At 42.8% G+C, this 19466-nt stretch overlaps 1 protein-coding gene across 6 annotated transcripts in view; it reads right to left on the bottom strand.

The window, feature by feature from the left end:
- Positions 1 to 13341, bottom strand: part of HDHD2 (haloacid dehalogenase like hydrolase domain containing 2) — a 46636-nt gene extending 33295 nt beyond the window's left edge. For 2 of the 6 annotated variants that reach the window (XM_025273628.3, XR_006547800.2), the window contains exon 1: positions 13143 to 13341. The gene's annotated coding sequence lies outside the window, so the exon portion shown is untranslated. Of the gene's footprint in view, positions 1 to 12781; positions 13113 to 13142 lie in introns of those variants that run through there. The other 4 variants (XM_006075264.4, XM_006075267.4, XM_006075265.4 and 1 more) reach the window with 4 other exon arrangements.
- Positions 13342 to 19466: the final 6125 nt, after the last annotated feature.

The raw sequence follows: 19466 nt of genomic DNA, 5'->3' as shown, positions 1-19466 counted from the left end.
TTTTAGAACTAACACCCAAAAAAGATGTCCTTTTCATGATAGGGGACTGGAATGCAAAAGTAGGAAGTCAAGAAACACCTGGAGTAACAAGCAAATTTGGCCTTGGAATACGGAATGAAGCAGGGCAAAGACTAGTAAGAGTTTTGCCAAGAAAATGCACTGGTCATAACAAACACCCTCTTCCAACAACACAAGAGAAGACTCTACACATGGACATCACCAGATGGCCAACACCGAAATCAGATTGATTATGTTTTTTGCAGCCAAAGATGGAGAAGCTCTATTCAGTCAATAAAAACAAGACCGGGAGCTGACTGTGGCTCAGATCATGAACTCCTTATTACCAAATTCAGACTTAAATTGAAGAAAGTAGGGAAAACCACTAGACCATTCAGGTATGACCTAAATCAAATCCCTTATGATTATACAGTGGAAGTAAGAAATAGATTTAAGGGCCTAGATCTGATAGATAGAGTGCCTGATGAACTATGGAATGAGGTTCCTGACGCTGTACAGGAGACAGGGATCAAGACCATCCTCATGGAAAAGAAATGCAAAAAAGCAAAATGGCTGTCTGGGGAGGCCTTACAAATAGCTGTGAAAAGAAGAGAAGCGAAAAGCAAAAGAGAAAAGGAAAGATATAAGCATCTGAATGCAGAGTTCCAAAGACTAGCAAGAAGAGATAAGAAAGCATTCCTCAGTGACCAATGCAAAGAAATAGAGGAAAACAACAGAATGGGAAAGACTAGGGATCTCTTCAAGAAAATCAGAGATACCAAGGGAACATTTCATGCAAAGACAGGCTCAATAAAGAAGAGAAATGGTATGGACCTCACAGAAGCAGAAGATATTAAGAAGAGGTGGCAAGAATACACAGAAGAACTGTACAAAAAAAGATCTTCACGACCCAGATACTCACGATGATGTAATCACTGACCTAGAGCCAGACATCCTGGAATGTGAGGTCAAGTGGGCCTTAGAAAGCATCACTACGAACAAAGCTAATGGAAGTGATGGAATTCCAGTTGAGCTATTTCAAATCCTGAAAGATGATGCTGTGAAAGTGCTACACTCAATATGCCAGCAAATTTGGAAAACTCAGCAGTGGCCACAGGACTGGAAAAGGTCAGTTTTCATTCCAATCCCAAAGAAAGGCAATGCCAAAGAATGCTCAAACTACCGCACAATTGCACTCATCTCACATGCTAATAAAGTAATGCTCAAAATTCTCCAAGCCAGGCTTCAGCAATACGTGAACCGTGAACTTCCTGATGTTCAAGCTGGTTTTAGAAAAGGCAGAGGAACCAGAGATCAAATTACCAAAATCTGCTGGATCATGGAAAAAGCAAGAGAGTTCCAGAAAAACACCTATTTCTGCTTTATTGACTGTGCCAAAGCCTTTGACTATGTGGATCACAATAAACTGTGGAAAATTCTGAAAGAGATGGGAATACCAGACCACCTGATCTGCCTCTTGAGAAATCTGTATGCAGGTCAGGAAGCAACAGTTAGAACTGGACATGGAACAACAGACTGGTTCCAAATCGGAAAAGGAGTACGTCAAGGCTGTATATTGTCACCCTGCTTATTTAACTTATATGCAGAGTACATCATGAGAAACGCTGGACTGGAAGAAGCACAAGCTGGAATCAAGATTGCCAGGAAAAATATCAATAACCTGAGATATGCAGATGACACCACCCTTATGGCAGAAAGTGAAGAGGAATTAAAAAATTTGATGAAAGTGAAAGAGGAGAGTGAAAAAGTTGGCTTAAAGCTCAACATTCAGAAAACAAAGATCATGGCATCTGGTCCCATCACTTCATGGGAAATAGATGGGGAAACAGTGGAAACAGTGGCAGACTTTATTTTTTTTGGCTCCAAAATCACTGCAGATGGTGACTGCAGCCATGAAATTAAAAGACACTTACTCCTTGGAAGGAAAGTTATGGCCAACCTAGATAGCATATTCAAAAGCAGAGACATTACTTTGCCAACAAAGGTCCATCTAGTCAAGGCTATGGTTTTCCCTGTGGTCATGTATGGATGTGCGAGTTGGACTGTGATGAAGGCTGAGGGCCAAATAATTGATGCTTTTGGACTGTGGTGTTGGAGAAGACTCTTGAGAGTCCCTTGGACTGCAAGGAGATCCAACCAGTCCATTCTGAAGGAGATCAGCCCTGGGATTTGTTTGGAAGGAATGATGCTAAATCTGAAACTCCAGTACTTTGGCCACCTCATGCGAAGAGTTGACTCCTTGGAAAAGACTCTGATGCTGGGAGGGACTGGGGGCAGGAGAAGGGGACGACAGAGGATGAGATTGCTGGATGCCATCACTGACTCGATGGACGTGAGTCTTGGTGAACTCCGGGAGTTGGTGATGGACGGTGAGGCCTGGCGTGCTGCGATTCATGGGGTCGCAAAGAGTTGGACATGACTAAGCGACTGAACTGAACTGAGGAGGATATTTCAAGTAATACAGTAATTTTAGTCAGGAAATATTTTCCTTATGCTATAATGTCCAATTTCCCTTTTGCATATATCTCCTTTAAAGTATGTTTATTATGAGTTATATAGACAGTGGAATATAACGGGAATACAAAGTTTAAGTATAAAGATAACAGTTCAAAGGGAGTGGTAGGAATTGTATGGAATCTAAAGACAAAAGGATAGGACTGCCTGCATTTTTAGTTTTTTAAACAACATTTTTTCCTTTTGTTTTTATAATAAAATATTTCAGACATACAAAAGGTATCAAGAATAATACAATCCCTTTTATCCATCATTCAGCTTCAGAAACAGAACATCATTGGCAGAATGGAGCCCTCTGTGTACCCCTCTCATCTGAGTCCATGTCTTTCCCGCCCCAAGGTTACTACTTTCCTTATTTTGAAGTGCTGACAGCTTAGTATTACTGTTCTTCTATGTACACTTCATGACTTGCTTTACCATTCCACATTGCTTGTGAGATGTAGCCATGTTAACACAGGTAGATACAGGTCATTTTCACTGCTGTATGGTATTCTTCTATTGTGTGAAAGCACAGTTTATCTTTCTCTCCTCCTGACCATGAAGGCTGCGGCAGCTCTGCACGTATTACACTGAAGGGTGCCTCTGTGAACATCCTTGTGCACGTCTCCTGGTGGCCACGTGTGTGGACATTTCTGAGGTCTTGCTGGGTCTGAGGGTGTGTGCTCATTTCACCCTCCTGGGATGTTGCCAAGCTGCCCCATTCCTTGTGTCTTCAAACGGCTAATGTGTACTGAACACTTACTGTGTCAGGCCCTGAAGAGACAGCAGAGCTGGAAGAGCCATCTTCTTTAAAGTGAGAAGCAGATGGGAAAGAGGGAAAGAACCCGGGGATGATACAAGTAGTCAAGGAAGAGCTCTTAGGGGTTGACTGCATCCCTGGGACACAGGTGGATGGAGGCAGACCTCTTTCTCCTAGCTAGCTCCCTCCAAGATGCACTGTGAGAGCTTGGGTCACCAGGCCTGGGCGTTGGTCCTGGGTCTGCCTCAAATTGATTGTGTGACTTTGGCCACGTGCCTTCTCTAGTCCTGAGTTTCTCCTCAATATGTGGGGCAGGGAGGCAAGAGGAAGCCTCAGTCTTTACTGCCTACAGCTGGGCAATATGGGATGAAGGTATCAGTGTAACACGTGTACAGCCCTCTACCCCAATTTCGTCTTCTTTAGCCTGCTAATCCCTGCTGGGTCTGTCTCCCAAGCTGCCAGGAGTACGCCAGGCTGTCCAGCATGACCCTCTAAATGTTGGTCTTCTTTAGCCTGCTAATCCCTGCTGGGTCTGTCTCCCAAGCTGCCAGGAGTACGCCAGGCTGTCCAGCATGACCCTCTAAATGCTGGTCCCCCTTAGGGGTAGTGCTGTCAGCAGGCGGAGGGATAGCAAAGCTGACTCCTCAATTCCCTCCAGCTTCTAGGTATTAGCTCCTTAGCTCCTCTTATTTCCCAGACCCCTCCTACTCCATGTCAGCCATCTCTGCACACAGGAATAAACATAAAAAATAAACCCCAAGTGAGCCCAGAACTGCAGTCAATTGCTGGCCAGTGGCAGCCGCTGATCAAGGAGCACTGAGGACTGCCACTGGGCAAACTGGAGAAATGTGCATTTCCCGCTTGGTCAGCTGTCAGCATGTCTGGACCCAAGACAGACGCAGAGGCAGGAAGGCGCAGAGACAGTGTGCAGGCTGGGTCCAGGGACCCGTCAGCCAGGACGGCTCCAGGCCCTCCCTGTTCCTTCCCAAACCTGATCAGGGCTTCCCTCAGGGAGCTGGAACCTGGGTCCCAAGTGAGGGAGATGCAGAAGGCAGGGAAAGCAGCACTAGGGGTAACGGTGAGGTAGGTCCAGGGTTCGGGAGTAGCTGCCTACCCTTGGGCAAGAGCATTCATCATCCCAAGCCTCCACTTCCTCATCTATATAAGGGGAAACACACTTGTGAAGACCCTGCAGGGCTGAGAGGGTTCACTGAGTTAAGGAAAATGCCTGGCAGTGATAAGCAGAGAGTAGGAACATAATCTATGTGTCCTGTTCTTTCCCACTCATCTGTCTAACAGGTACTTCCCTCCACCTGCTCCCCTACCCCACCCCATGCATTACCTGGGGTCTCAGACCAGGAAAGGTAAGAAGCAAGAAGTGACTGGGAGTAATTCTAAGGGAAAGAAAGAACAGCTCCCATTTACCCAATGCTATAGGTGATCTGCATACATATGGGAGAAGGCAATGGCACCCCACTCCAGTACTCTTGCCTGGAAAATCCCATGGACGGGGGAGCCTGGTAGGCTGCAGTCCATAGGGTCGCTGGGAGTTGGACACGACTGAGCGACTTCACTTTCACTTTTCACTTTCATGCATTGGAGGAGGAAATGGCAACCCACTCCAGTGTTCTTGCCTGGAGAATCCCAGGGACGGCGGGGCCTGGTGGGCTGCCGTCTATGGGGTCGCACAGAGTCGGACAAGACTGAAGCGACTTAGCAGCAGCAGCAGCATAGGTGATCTGCACTCTGCTAAACGCTCTGTAGTCTTTACTACGTCACTGAAAGTTCTCAGCAATCCTAGAGGAAGAAATTGAGACTCTGAGAAGTTACTAACTTGCTCAAGCTTAGTTTTGACTTTGAATCATGTTAATAAAGTTTATGTATTCAAATGTAAATTAAGCCGGCCCTAAAATGGAATTCAAACAAACTACAGACAACTTCTATAGAGTGCTGACTCTAGCCCTGCCATAGGATATACTCCAAGGACAAAAGAACTGCAAGAAAATCTTGAACTTAATTTAGCAGGCTTGTTGTTGGTAATGGTAGTGGTATGAGTTCCAAAATAATTCCATGTGTGTCGTAGGACTGAGTAAATCAGCATGTACTGTTGATGTTTAGAAAAAAATCAGGGTTCTCAAATGGAAGAAAAGAGCTATAAATATGGAATGGGAGGACAGGAAGAACCCTGTTGTGTGGTTTAGAATTAGAGGTGTCATTATGAATTTGTGATTTAAAAACATTTATGTATTTCTTAGCACTCTCCACTAAAAGGAACAAGAAGCAACAAGACTCCCACAGTTATGACCACAGCTAATGTGCACTAAACAAAGCAGGGCTGGGGCGGCCGAAATACAAGGTAAGTCTGGAAGATAATGTTTTACCAGATCACAGGGGACAAAAAGGACAGGGGAAGCAGGGGATTCAACTGACCAAACCTGGGGCAATGTGAGCACCAAAAAGAAAAAGGTAACAGAAATGAGAAACAATAATACAGCCACTGGGTGAAAAGTTGTTAGGGAATAGTAGTTAACCCTTGAACAATGCAGGGGCTTATTTACGCATAACTTACAGTTCACCCTCCACATTCAGGGTTCCTCCACATCCTTGGATTCAACCAACCAACAACTGTCTAGCACTGTAACATCTACTACTGAAAAATATCCAATTATATGGACCCACGCAGTTCAAACCCACACTGTTCAAGGGTGTTTAATCACTCAGGCTCAAATAATCACCCACAAATTAAGATTCTCCATTAACTACAAATGAGATACTGTCCAGATACTTTTACAGTGGAGAAAATGGTCAAATAATCCCTTAACCAAATGATTAAATTAACACACTTAATAATGGGGAAAACTGACATTACATGCTTCCTGGGAAGACTTTTGTAGTCCTGCCTTTGCAGAATTTCTGCCAAAAATGTTTAACACAAATCAATCATGGCAATTCCAAATTCTATAAAACTGGCTTGAACTTTTCAAAAAAAAATCAATATCATAAAAGACAAAGAAGAAGCTGGGGAACTGTTTCAAATTAAAGATATGTGGAGAGACATGACAAATAAGTGCAATGCATGAGAGAGACATAAAACAAATAGACCAAAATATTAACAATTAGTAAATTGTGGTGAAAGGTATATGGCTTTCATTGTACCATTTTTTAAAAATTTTCAACTTCTGGAGGAAAACAAATTTTAAAAAGATCTCTTTTAAAAATGGGCTGAAGGCACAAGAAAGATGTTTTCATATCTAATAATAATCGTAATATAAAAATGAAACTTGTATGTTTAGCCAGCCCCTAGTTTAAGATTAGAAAGAACACTGCTAATACTGCCGAGCCTCCTATATGAGCCCCTTTAGTTACATTCCCTTCCTACCTCCCAGAAGCAATTAACATAATGAATTTTGTGATAATCATTTTCTTGCTTTTCTTAATATTTTTACTTGTCACACAGCTTTAATTTAATGTCTTTTAACTCTATAAAAGTGAGATCATAATTTTGCGGCTTTCACATTTTGCTCAACATTGTATTTCTGAAATTGATCCACATTGATGCCTGTCATTTTCCATCAAAACAAACACCAAATCTCCCCATTGGGATTCTGACTAGAACTGCACTGGATCTATAGAGCAGTATTGAGAGAACCAAAATTCCTACTATATTGAGCCATGGAACTTCTTTAAGATGATAAAAGAGTATTTACAAAAGCATTGGAGAAGGAAATGGCAACCCACTCTAGTGTTCTTGCCTGGAGAATCCCAGGGACGGCGGAGCCTGGTGGGCTGCCGTCTATGGGGTTACAGAGTCGGACACGACTGAAGTGACTTAGCAGTAGCAGTATAGATAGCCAACATTAGACTTATCAGTAATATATTTGTAAGTATATAACTTATATTTCATACTATAAAATCAGGTATCAGTAATAAACTGAAAACAATGAGACAGGGAAAGACACAAGGATGTTACTACCACCACTTCTATTTAACATTGCGAATGATACCTCAGCTAATGCAGTACAAGAAAAAGGTATAAGGATTGGAAAGAAGAAAAAAACTAATGTTATTCATGATGAGTTGACTGTACATACAAAAATTCAGGAGTCTAAAACAAAGTAAAAAAGTACAGCAACTAATATTTGAAAATCACTATGTCACAAACAATTAGAAAACTAATTTAAAAAAAGGTATCACTTACAGTAGTGTCAGAAAATACAGTTACCAGAGAGTCTAACAAGAGTCACTTCCATGGCAAAACTATAAAACCTCAATGAAAGACACAAAGAAGACTTAAATATATAGACAGATCTTTTAAAGGACCCAATATTATGTAAGCTTCCCTTTTTAATGACCAGGAGATTTAAAGCAATTCCAATCAAAATCCCACAAAGGGTTCTGTGGAACTTGATAAGCTGATTCTAAAACACACACCAGTACAAATAGCCAAGATACTTCAGCCAAGATTGAAGAGAAAGAAGATGGGAGCTTTGCTTTTCCTAACATCCAGACAATTAATCAGGTCTTGTAACTAATTAAGATGTTGTGGTATGAGCAAATGAAGAGAAAAACTAATCAATGGAATAGAGAACCAAAAAAAGACCCTTTTTGGGTCCTAACCCCAACCAGTGTGGAATCTTGATATATGACAGAGATAGTGTTTCAGATCAGTGAAGAAAGAAAAATGACTATCTATAGCAGAAAAAAAATGAAATTAGACTTCCATATCATACTACATGTGCCTCCCAAGTGGCTCAGTAGTAAAGAATACGCCTGCCAATGCAGGAGATGTGGCTGGAGACTTGGGTTTGAGCCCTGGGTTGGGAAGATCCCCTGAAGAAGGAAATGGCAACCCAAATCGGTATTCTTGCCTGGAAAATCCCATTGACAGAGAAGACTGAAGGGCTACAGCCCATGAGATCACAAAGAGTACGACACAACTTAGCAACTGGGCATGCATGCATCATACTACAGACACATTTTTCTGTGTTTAAAGATTAAACAACCACATGTTTAAGGGAAAACTGTAAAACTTTTAGATAGGAGAGTGTCTTCATGATCTGAGGGTAGGAATGGCTTTAAGATATAAAAAGCATAAAGGAATAAAAGAAAAGACAGATATTTCAACAGTACTGTGAAAAGAGAAAGAGAATAGAAATATATAGAGTGACAAATAGATTTGCAACACATGTCAAAAAGGATCAGAGTCCAGGAAATATAAGCTATAAATATTAAGAAAAAGATAAACACTTAATAGAAAAATGGCATAAGATCTCAATATACCATTTACAAAACAACAAATCTGAAACGAATTATACAGTGGAAGTGACAAATAGATTCAACGGATTAGATCTGATAGGCAGAGTGCCTGAATAACTATGGACGGAGGGTCATGGCAGGAGGCAGGGATCAAGACCATCCCCAAGAAAAAAAATGCAAAAAGGCAAAATGGTTGTCTGATGAGGCCTTACAAATAGCTATGAATAGAAGAGAAGTGAAAGGCAAAGGAGAAAAGGAAAGATATACCCATTTGAATGCAGAGTTCCAAAGAATAGCAAGGAGAGATAAGAAAGCCCTTCTCAGCGATCAATGCAAAGAAATAGAGGAAAACAATAGAATGGCAGTCTAGAGATCTCTTCAAGAAAATTAGAGATACTAAGGGAACATTTCATGGAAAGATGAGCGCAATAAAGGACAGAAATGGTATGGACCTAACAGAAGCAGAAGGTATTAAGAAGAGGTGGCAAGAATACACAGAAGAACTGTACAAAAAAGTTCTTCATGACCCAGATAAGCACAATGGTGTGATCACCAGCCTAGAGCCAGACATCCTGGAATGTGAAGTCAAGTGGGCCTTAGGAAGCATAACTACGAACAAAGCTAGTGGAGGTGATGGAATTCCAGAGCTATTTCAAATCCTAAAAGATGATGCTGTGAAAGTGCTGCACCCAATATGATAGCAAATTTGGAAAACTCAACAGTGGCCACAGGACTGGAAAAGGTCAGTTTTCATTCCAATCCCAAAGAAAGGCAATGCCAAAGAATGCTCAAACTACTGCACAATTGCACTCATCTCACATGCTAGTAAAGTAATGCTCAAAATTCTCCAAGCCAGGCTTCAACAGTACATGAACCGTGAACTTCCAGATGTTCAAGCTGGATTTAGAAAAGGCAGAGGAACCAGAGATCAAATTGACAACATCCGCTGGATCATCGAAAAAGCAAGAGTTCCAGAAAAACATCTATTTCTTCTTTATTGACTACACCAAAGCCTTTGACTGTGTGGACCACAAGAAACTCTGGAAAACTCTTTAAGAGATGGGAATACCAGACCACCCAACCTGCCTCCTGAGAAATCTGTATGCAGGTCAGGAAGCAACAGTTAGAACTGGACATGGAACAACAGACTGGTTCCAAATTGGGAAAGAAGTACGTCAAGGCGTATATTGTCATCCTACTTATTTAACTTCTATGCAGAGTACATCATGAGAAACGCTGGGCTGGAAGAAGCACAAGCTGGAATCAAGATTGCCGGGAGAAATATCAATAACCTCAGATATGCAGATGACACCACCCTTATGGCAGAAAGCAAAGAACTAAAGAGCTTCTTGATAAAAGTGAAAGAGTGAAAAAGCTGGCTTAAAACTCAACATTCAGAAAACGAATATCATGGCATCTGGTCCCATCACTTCGTGGCAAACAGATGGGGAAACAGTGTAAACAGTGGCAGACTTTATTTTCTTTGGCTCCAAGATCAGTGCAGATGGTGACTGCAGCCATGAAATTAAAAGACACTTGCTCCTTGGATGCAAAGTTATGACCAACCTAGACAGCATATTAAAAAGCAGAGACATAACTTGCCAACAAAGGTCCATCTAGTCAAAGCTTTGGTTTTTCCAGTAGTCATGCATGGATGTGAGAGTTGGACTATAAAGAAAGCTGAGCACCAAAGAATTGATGCTTTTGAACTGTGGTGTTGGAGAAGACTTTTGAGAGTCCCTTGGACTGCAAGGAGATCCAACCAGTCCATCCTAAAGGAAATCAGTCCTGAATATTCATTGGAAGGACTGATGCTGAAGCTGAAGCTTCAATACTTTGGCCACCTCATGCAAAGAACTGACTCATTTGAAAAGACCCTGATGCTGGGAAAGGTTGAAGGCAGGAGGAGAAGGGGATGACAGAGGATGAGATGATTGGATGGTATCACTGACTTAATGGCCATGAGTTTAAGTAAACTCTGGGAGTTGGTGATGGACAGGAAAACCTGGCGTGCTGCAGTCCATGGGGTCACAAAGAGTCTGCCGCGACTGAGCGACTGAACTGAACTGAACTGAATAATCATCAACATATCCTTTACAAAAGAGCACTGTAATTATGATTTTCAAAAAAACTCATTGGTAACCAAGGATATGCAAATTTAAAGCAGAGTGAGATCACTGCAACAACAAAAAAATAGGCAAAATTTAAGTCAGAAAACATCAAAGGTTTTCCAAAGCAACTCCCTTATACTGCTAAGTGAGAGAATTGGTTCCTAAACACTCATTTAGGAACCAATCTGGCATCACCATATTCTATAACCCAGCAGTTCCACTACCACGTATTAAATCCTAGAGATTTTTTCATACTCTACCTTTAGATACAAACAAAAATGTCCAAAGCAGCACTGTGTGTAATAACCAGGTACTGGAAACAATACAAATGTCTATCAACAGCAGAATGGACAAATAAATTGTGGTGTATTCAAACACAGAATGCAAAAGGAGGTGGAAATGAATGACTACAATTACATCATCCTAGGTAACTCTCCAAAACCTTCCATAGATAGAGTGAAAGGAGCAAGTCACAAAAGAATACATGCCGTATTACAGCATACACAGGTGATAAAACCACAACGAGGAGGGAATGATTAAGGCAAGAGTGACTGACAGGCAGTGATTCTTGCAGGGGCTGGGCAGGAGATGCAAACCAGGAGGAGCACAAGGGTCCCTCCAAGGTCTTCTTGACCTAGACAGTGAGTACACAGTGTTTTTAATTATTTAAAACTGACATGTTTTGCGTACTCTTGTGTAGATGACATATTTCACAACAAAAACTAGTCTTGCTATGTTTTAGTCATTTCTCATACATTTAATAATCATAAAAAACTAAATTTTTCCAACTAATGTACATCAGTATAACAGCCCTCATCAAGTATTTTGATTTTAAAATAAACCTCTGGTTCTATCTGTCTTTCATAATGAATCTGCAAGGGGAGGGGTGGTTAAGGGGGAAGAGTGCAGAGGCAATAAAAGATATTATGAGCTCTGGTTAATCAAGATTCCACTGCAAAATCCTTTCTAACAGTCCTCATCAGTTCAGTTCCGTTGCTCAGTCCTGTCCAACTCTTATGTTATTCTATTTATGATCTTTATTGTGACCTTGAAACGGAGCATTACATCAATAATAGCACCAACTATAAACCTGCCTGAGAGGGGAAGCAGCTTGTTAGGCAAAAGACTAGATTGTTCCAAGTGACTCTATTTAGACGTGTGACAGTTAAAGGATTCTTTAAAATACACTGCGTCACTAAAGGTAAGGCTATGGTCAATCAACCCTGAATATTCATTGGAAGGACTATCGCTGAAGCTCCAATACTTTGGCCACCTGGAGCAAAGAGCTGAATCTCTGGGAAAGACCCTTAGGCTGGGAAAGATTGAAGACAAAAGGAGAAGCGGGTGGCAGAGGATGAGATGGTTAGATAGCATCACCAACTCAATGGACATGAATTTGAGAAAACACTGGGAGGACAGAGGAGCCTGGCATTCTATACAGTCCATGGGGTCAGAGTTGTACACGACTTAGCGACCGAACAACAAATCCGAACTACAAGTTAAGTACTTGATAAACTGCAAGATATTAGTATCATTCCAGAAAACGGCAAAGGCTTCAAAGGTGGTCCTTGTTTCTTCATATAAAGTCCATGTCCCACCATTTCTTCATGGCTTGAACAAGTTATGTGAGAGATACTTTACAAGAATCATAATCAATTGATACAGGCACATATTCAATGAAAAGAAAAAATTCTCTCTCATCTCCAAAAGAACTCTTCAAGATACTTCAGAGAATATCTCCCCCTGAATATCCCTGGGGCTTCTCAATCCAAGTCCTTGTTATCCTCCAGAAGCTACTCTTCATCCTGCGACCCTTATGCGTGAATGGCAGCACCATCAACGTAGATGTAACCACCAGACTGTCCCTGGCCTTCCTCCCAATCAGTCAAGGGCCAAATCATATCATTGCTACCTCCTGTACAGTCTTAAATCCACTCACTTCCTTTCATTGTTATCCAAATTATCTTGGCTTTTGAAATCATCATCTCTCATCTAGACTATACCAACAACTTTATGTCCTCTTTGCTTGGAATCATCTTCCTATTTCTAGCTCTTATAACTGGAACGAGTCCATGAACAGGGCTCTTTCTGCATTAACTTAACCACGATCCCCTCCTCCTTCTCCTGAGGACAGGTCACGCACCGTCCGCCAGCGCGAGGTTCAGCGCCTGGCAAACGCCAGACAGACGGGAAGGGACGCGGGCTTCGAAATACAGTCCAGGGGCAAGTTCCAAGGAACCACCAACACCCCAGAGCCGCCGCTCACCCAGCGCTAGCAGGGCGGAAGAGCTGCTGGCCCGCTCGGCGCACGCGCGGCAGTGCCGCGCCGAAGGCCGTCCCCGCCGAGAAGGCTGGGCGAGCCTCACCCAGCGAGCGCGCGGGATGGTGTAGGAGCCGGGAGGGCGGGGGCCTAGAGATGCCACCGCTTATGTCCTCAGCTTCCTCACAAAGAAAGGAAGCCCCCAGACGGGCGGGCACTCGCCCGTTCCACAGCGGCTCCTCACCGGGCTCGCAGAGCCGTTCTCAGCAAAGGCGAAGGCCCGGCTAGCGGAGAAACCAGCACGGCCGCGTCCCTCCACAGCGTCCTTGCCGGGGGAGCCCAGAGCGCCGGGGAAGCGGCCTGATGACGCCGGAAACAGGACCTGGGCTGCGCCGGAAGTCCCGCCTCCCCGCAAACGTCTCCGCCCCGTCCGCCCTGGGTTACTTTCGCAGGTAACCCTTCAGCTCCTGTGCGAGCTAACCGGTCTAGTGCTACCTCGTTACCCTGTAACAGAGTAAGTGGTTATCGAGACCTAATCCCTTTAAGTGGGGGCCCTGCTGGGCTTGAATAAAGCAGGAAAAACAAAAACTTATGCTTTTGTCCAGTAGGCAATTTCTCGTTCCACAGCAGTGTTGTCAAACCAAGTTATTATTACCTTTCTTTGCGCCATCGTCGCTTACTCTGCCACGTCAGTGAGACAGCCTTCACAACAGGCCAAAAAGAGCTGTTGGGGGAAGGGCTCGTGACTTTACTTGGAATGCCAGCAGACTGAGAAGGTGGCTGACTGGGGTCCCAAAGAACTGTTTTACCATTTTACTCTGAAAGGAGAGGGGGCGTGGGCTGTTGTGAACTTATTGGTGCCTCGGGAGACCCCAAAAGGGGATGCGATAATCCTATGTTGTTTCAGTCAGGTCATCAGTTCAGTTCAGTTCAGCCGCTCTGTCGTGTCCCACTCTCTGCGACCCCATGAACCGCAGCATGCCAGGCCTCCCTGTCCATCACCAACTCCCGGAATCTACCCAAACCCATGTCCATCGAGTCGGTGATGCCATCCAGCCATCTCATCCTCCGTCGTCTCCTTCTCCTCCTGCCCTCAATCCCTCCCAGTATCAGGGTCTTTTCCATTGAGTCAGATCTTCGCATGAGGTGGCCAAAGTACTGAAGTTTCAGCTTCAGCATCAGTCCTTCCAATGAACGCCCAGGACTGATCTCCTTTAGGATGGACTGGTTGGATCTCCTTGCAGTCCAACGGACTCTCAAGAGTCTTCTCCAACACCACAGTTCAAAAGCATCAATTCTTCGGCGCTCAGCTTTCTTCACAGTCCAACTCTCACATCAGGTCATCATGTTCCTGTAAACCTCCAACTTGAGACAAATGTTATTCTCTGTTATGCAACTTTTTATCTCTATATATCTTGAAATGGCAAGCCTGGGAGGCGGAAGCTTTGAAAATGGGCTATATATTTCAGGCTGTGGGCAACAATCCTTTACAAAGGTTCAGAGTCAACATGACTAAGCACAGACAACAGAGCACAAAGGTTAAAGATTAAAGGAACAGATCCAACATGGAGTTAGCTTTTTTCCCCTTAACACTTCTCACCCATTCTGAAGGACTTATCTCGGAAGTCATCTCCTTGATACTGCCCTTGAAACACCCAGTCTCTGAAGCAGTTTCCTGCTTTACTACTTGAATAGCATTTGGCACTCATTGCTGTCTTTTATTAACCACTATCACTGACAGAAATGTCCCTCTTTTCCACCATAAACTTACTCCAAAACTTTATGCTGGCAAGTTTCCTGCCATGCCTCTCTAAGGAACAGATGGGGCAGGTCTTGCCTGTTATCCCTAGGGGAGCAATATCTTGGGATATGTAGAACCACTTCACTCACTGCTTCCTTTCCATACACATTGGGAGTCTCCACTCATCTCCCTTTGATCTCACTAAATCCCTTGAGTGCAAGAGATGGGCATCCTAGGCATTCTATATGAAAACGACTAAATGAAAAGCCTTTAAGAGCAGTCTGACATCAATTTACACATATGAAACCCCTTGACAAAACTGCTGCTCTACACTTGACTGGGGACTCATTTACTGCCAGAACACCCACATCCCCTCTGTCCACTGCTGCAGTCAGCCGTGTTGTAAGCCATAACCCTTTCTGATCCTTGGACTAGGGACCCTTTGCTTTTCTTCCTCACTGGGACTGCAGGTTGCTTTCATCTTACATTTGTTAAGTCAAAGTTTTCTGCTGGAGGGCCAGTAGAAGGAAATGTAAACTATTCCTAGTTTCCCCTTCAGAACTAGGAACTGTGTGTGTTTGATCAAATTAAACCACCACCAAAGGATTTTAAGTAGGTAATATTAAGGCATGTATTTTTCAAAACACTTAACTCTGGCTGCAATATGGAACAGATGGGCGAGGTGCCGAAATGTATGTGAGACTGGGTAAGAATCTATTGCAGGGCTACAAGAGAGATGCTTAAACTGTGTGGAAACAAAGCAAACCAATTCAAGATCTTCAGGAGGTAAGAGTCAGAAATTGGTGGAGGATTAGATTAAGGGTAAGGGAGAGGAAGGCATCAAGATAATTACTAGGTTCCTGCTGCTGCTGCTGCTGCTAAGTCACTTCAGTCGTGTCCGACTCTGTGCGACCCCATAGACAGCAGCCCACCAGGCTCCCCCATCCCTGGGATTCTCCAGGCAAGAACACTGGAGTGGGTTGCCATTTCCTTCTCCAATGCATGTAAGTGAAAAGTGAAAGGGAAGTCACTCAGTCGTGTCCGACTCTTCGCGACCCCATGGACTGCAGCCCACCAGGCTCCTCCGTTCATGGGATTCTCCAGGCAAGAGTACTAGGTTCCTGGGTTTGGGCAATTGGGTGGTACGGTGTCTTTCACTGAGATGTGGAATAATAGACCATGACTAATGGCTTCCTCTTCACAAAAGATTCAAATGACTGCCTGCCAAACGGCAAGATGAGTAAAAATGGGATGGGACCCCAAAAGAAAAAAATGGGACAAAACCCCAGAGGAGTGGAGATGGAAATAAGACAGTACCAGAACTAGGACAAAAGGAGTAGAATTCCTAAACTTAAATTCATCATGAGTATCTAACTTACCTTGATCATGCGTGTCTGTGGACATTGTCCAGTATGTGTCCCAGGCCCTTGCACAAAATGTTTTCACAATATCTGCCATCTAATGACCAATCAGAGGCCAAGGAAAATTTTAGCAAAAAAGATTTCCATTATGCTTGGTATTAAAATTTTATTATTGGTAATGACTTTGGTTACAAGTCAGTAAGAAAGTAAGTTATTTCACACACAAAAAACATTTCAGAACATCTTTTTTATCTAGGATCAAAGGTTAGTGACCTGGTAAAGATGACTCTCTCTCTCTCTCTCTCTATATATATATATATATATATATTTATAAAATCTGTAACAGACATCTGGTCTGAAACAATTATTGACCAATTTTACAGATGAAGCAACCAAAACAACTGAGGTCTTAGGAAGTTTATTTAAGCCATATTATAAATAGTTCTAGCTGGTATACTAGCAATATCCTGCCTCCTATTTTACTCAAATATACTGCCTTGTCTCAGGTCACTTCATGAGTACATACATATATACACACAAGTGATTACAAATATCTACAGGGCACAAATCACCATGCCTACTCTACAAAAAGCAGGGTTTGGTTTTTTTTAATACTTTATATTTTTGAAAGTTTAGGGTTTGGTGGAAGAACCTTAGGAAGCTTGTTAAGAGTGGATGCTGAACAGTGGGCCTATGGGTCTCATTCCTGCTTCAACTGATATACAGGAATGGACCTGCTCCCATCTGTTTTATTTCTGGCTGTGCTGGGTGTTCGTTACAGCCTGTGGGCTCTTCACCGCAGCACATGGGCTTAGGTGCCCTGAAGCCTCTGGGATCTTAGTTCCCCGGCTGAGGATCAAACCTGTGTCCCCTACATTGCAAGGCAGATTCTTAACTACTGGACCACCAGGGAAGTCTGCCATCTGTTTAAGATACTAGAGGATTACACTGCTAAATTATTCTTTTGGAAATCCAGTTCTGCTGTTAACAATTGAAGTTTGAAAACCATTTGATTAAGGAATAGGCTATGAATTTGAGTATGTACAGACTACAGTCAAGATCCTTCATCCCAGGTCATAGGCATATAGACACAGGGTCAGAATACACAAGACCATTAACACTACAGGTATTTGGAGTCCAAACCCTAAGAATGGTTAAGTGGGAACATGTTGGTGGGCAGGCAGGCACTTAAGTTACTGTCTACTAAAACAAGACGCTATCGTTACTGAATTGCAACTTCCCTGGGGAAACCAGGGTTAGCCTGTGAAAGTTTACAGACCTCTTTTCAGGCACAGTAGAGCTAGAACTGTGTAAAAAGCCTTTAAGGAGAAAACTTTTTTTTTTTTTCCATCTTTTTAAGACTTATTATTTGGCGGTGGTGGGTCTTCGTTGCTGTGAGCAGGCTTTCTCTAGTTGCACAGTGGGAACTACTCCCTAGTTGTGGTGTGCTGGTTTCTTTTCGCAGTAGCTTCTCTTGTTGCAGAGAACAGGTTCTAGGCCAGCAGGCTTCAGTAATTTCAGCATGCGGAGTCTACAGCACAGGCTTAGTCCCTGTGGCGCATAGACTTAGTTACTCCATGGCACATAGGATCCAACCATACCTGGGATCAAACCTGTGTCCCTTGCATTGGAAGGCAGATTCTTAAGCAGTGGACCACCAGGGAAGCTCCTAGAGAGGAAATACTTTGATGCCCATGTTGCACAGAACCACTTTACTACAGAATACTCTGATCCTGCCCTGCTGTGACTGCTCTCCATTGAAAGGTGAACTTGGACAGTATCTCAACATTAAATGAGTATAAGTGTTGTAACATCTTCACTAAAATGCTATTAGGCCAAGGTCTCTTCTTTCTCTTTATTTTTTGCTTTTAAAGTTTTACTTTACTTTTTTTATTTTTTAACTTTACAATATTGTATTGGTTTTGCCATATATCAATATGAATCTGCCACAGGTATACATGTGTTCCCCATTCTGAACCCTCCTACCTCCTCCCTCCTCCCTCCCTGTACCATCCCTCTGAGTCGTCCCAGTGCACCAGCCCCAAGACTCCAGTATCGTTCATTGAACCTGGACTGGTGACTCTTTTCATATATGATATCATTCATGTTTCAATGCCATTCTCCCAAATCATCCCACCCTCTCCCTCTCCCACAGAGTCCACAAGACTGTTCTATACATCAGTGTCTCTTTTGCTGTCTTGTATACAGGGTTATTGTTACCATCTTTCTAAATTCCATATATATGCGTTAATATACTGTATTGGTGTTTTTCTTTCTGGCTAACTTCACTCTGTATAATAGGCTCCAGTTTCATCCACCTCATTAGAACTGATTCAAATGTATTCTTTTTAATGGCTGAGTAATACTCCATTGTGTATATGTACCACAGCTTTCTTATCCATTCATCTGCTGATGGACATCTAGGTTGCTTCCATGTCCTGGCTATTACAAACAGTGCTGCGATGAACACTGGGGTACACGTGTCTCTTTCAATTCTGGTTTCCTGAGTGTGTATGCCCAGCAGTGGGATTGCTGGGTCATAAGGCAGTTCTATTTCCAGTTTTTTAAGGAATCTCCACACTGTTCTCCATAGTGGCTGTACTAGTTTGCATTCCCACCAACAGTGTAAGAGGGTTCCCTTTTCTCCACACCCTCTCCAGCATTTATTGCTTGTAGACTTTTGGATCGCAGCCATTCTGACTGGCGTGAAATGGTACCTCATAGTGGTTTTAATTTGCATTTCTCTGATAATGAGTGATGTTGAGCATCTTTTCATGTTTGTTAGCCATCTGTATGTCTTCTTTGGAAAAATGTCTATTTAGTTCTTTGGCCCATTTTTTGATTGGGTCATTTATTTTTCTGGAATTGAGCTGTAGGTGTTGCTTGTATATTTTTGAGATTAGTTGTTTGTCAGTTACTTCATTTGCTATTATTTTCTCCCATTCTGAAGGCTGTCTTTTCACCTTGCTTATAGTTTCCTTTGTTGTGCAGAAGCTTTTAAGTTTAATTAGGTCCCATTTGTTTATTTTTGCTTTTATTTCCAATATTCTGGGTGGTGGGTCATAGAGAATCCTGCTGTGATGTATGTCGGAGAGTGTTTTGCTTATGTTCTCCTCTAGGAGTTTTATAGTTTCTGGCTGTACGTTTAGATCTTTAATCCATTTTGAGTTTATTTTTGTGTATGGTGTTAGAAAGTGTTCTAGTTTCATTCTTTTACAAGTGGTTGACCAGTTTTCCCAGCACCTCTTGTTAAAGAGATTGTCTTTAACCCATTGTATATTCTTGCCTCCTTTGTCAAAGATAAGGTGTCCATAGGTGCGTGGATTTATCTCTGGGCTTTCTGTTTTGTTCCATTGATCTATATTTCTGTCTTTGTGCCAGTACCATACTGTCTTGATGACTGTGGCTTTGTAGTAGAGCTTGAAGTCAGGCAGGTTGATTCCTCCAGTTCCATTCTTCTTTCTCA

The sequence above is a fragment of the Bubalus bubalis genome, chromosome 22, assembly GCF_019923935.1.
Source record: "Bubalus bubalis isolate 160015118507 breed Murrah chromosome 22, NDDB_SH_1, whole genome shotgun sequence".
Classification (NCBI taxonomy): Eukaryota; Metazoa; Chordata; class Mammalia; order Artiodactyla; family Bovidae; genus Bubalus; species Bubalus bubalis.
The sequence above is the reverse complement of the archived record's forward strand: the minus strand, read 5'-3'. Positions and strand labels throughout refer to the sequence as shown.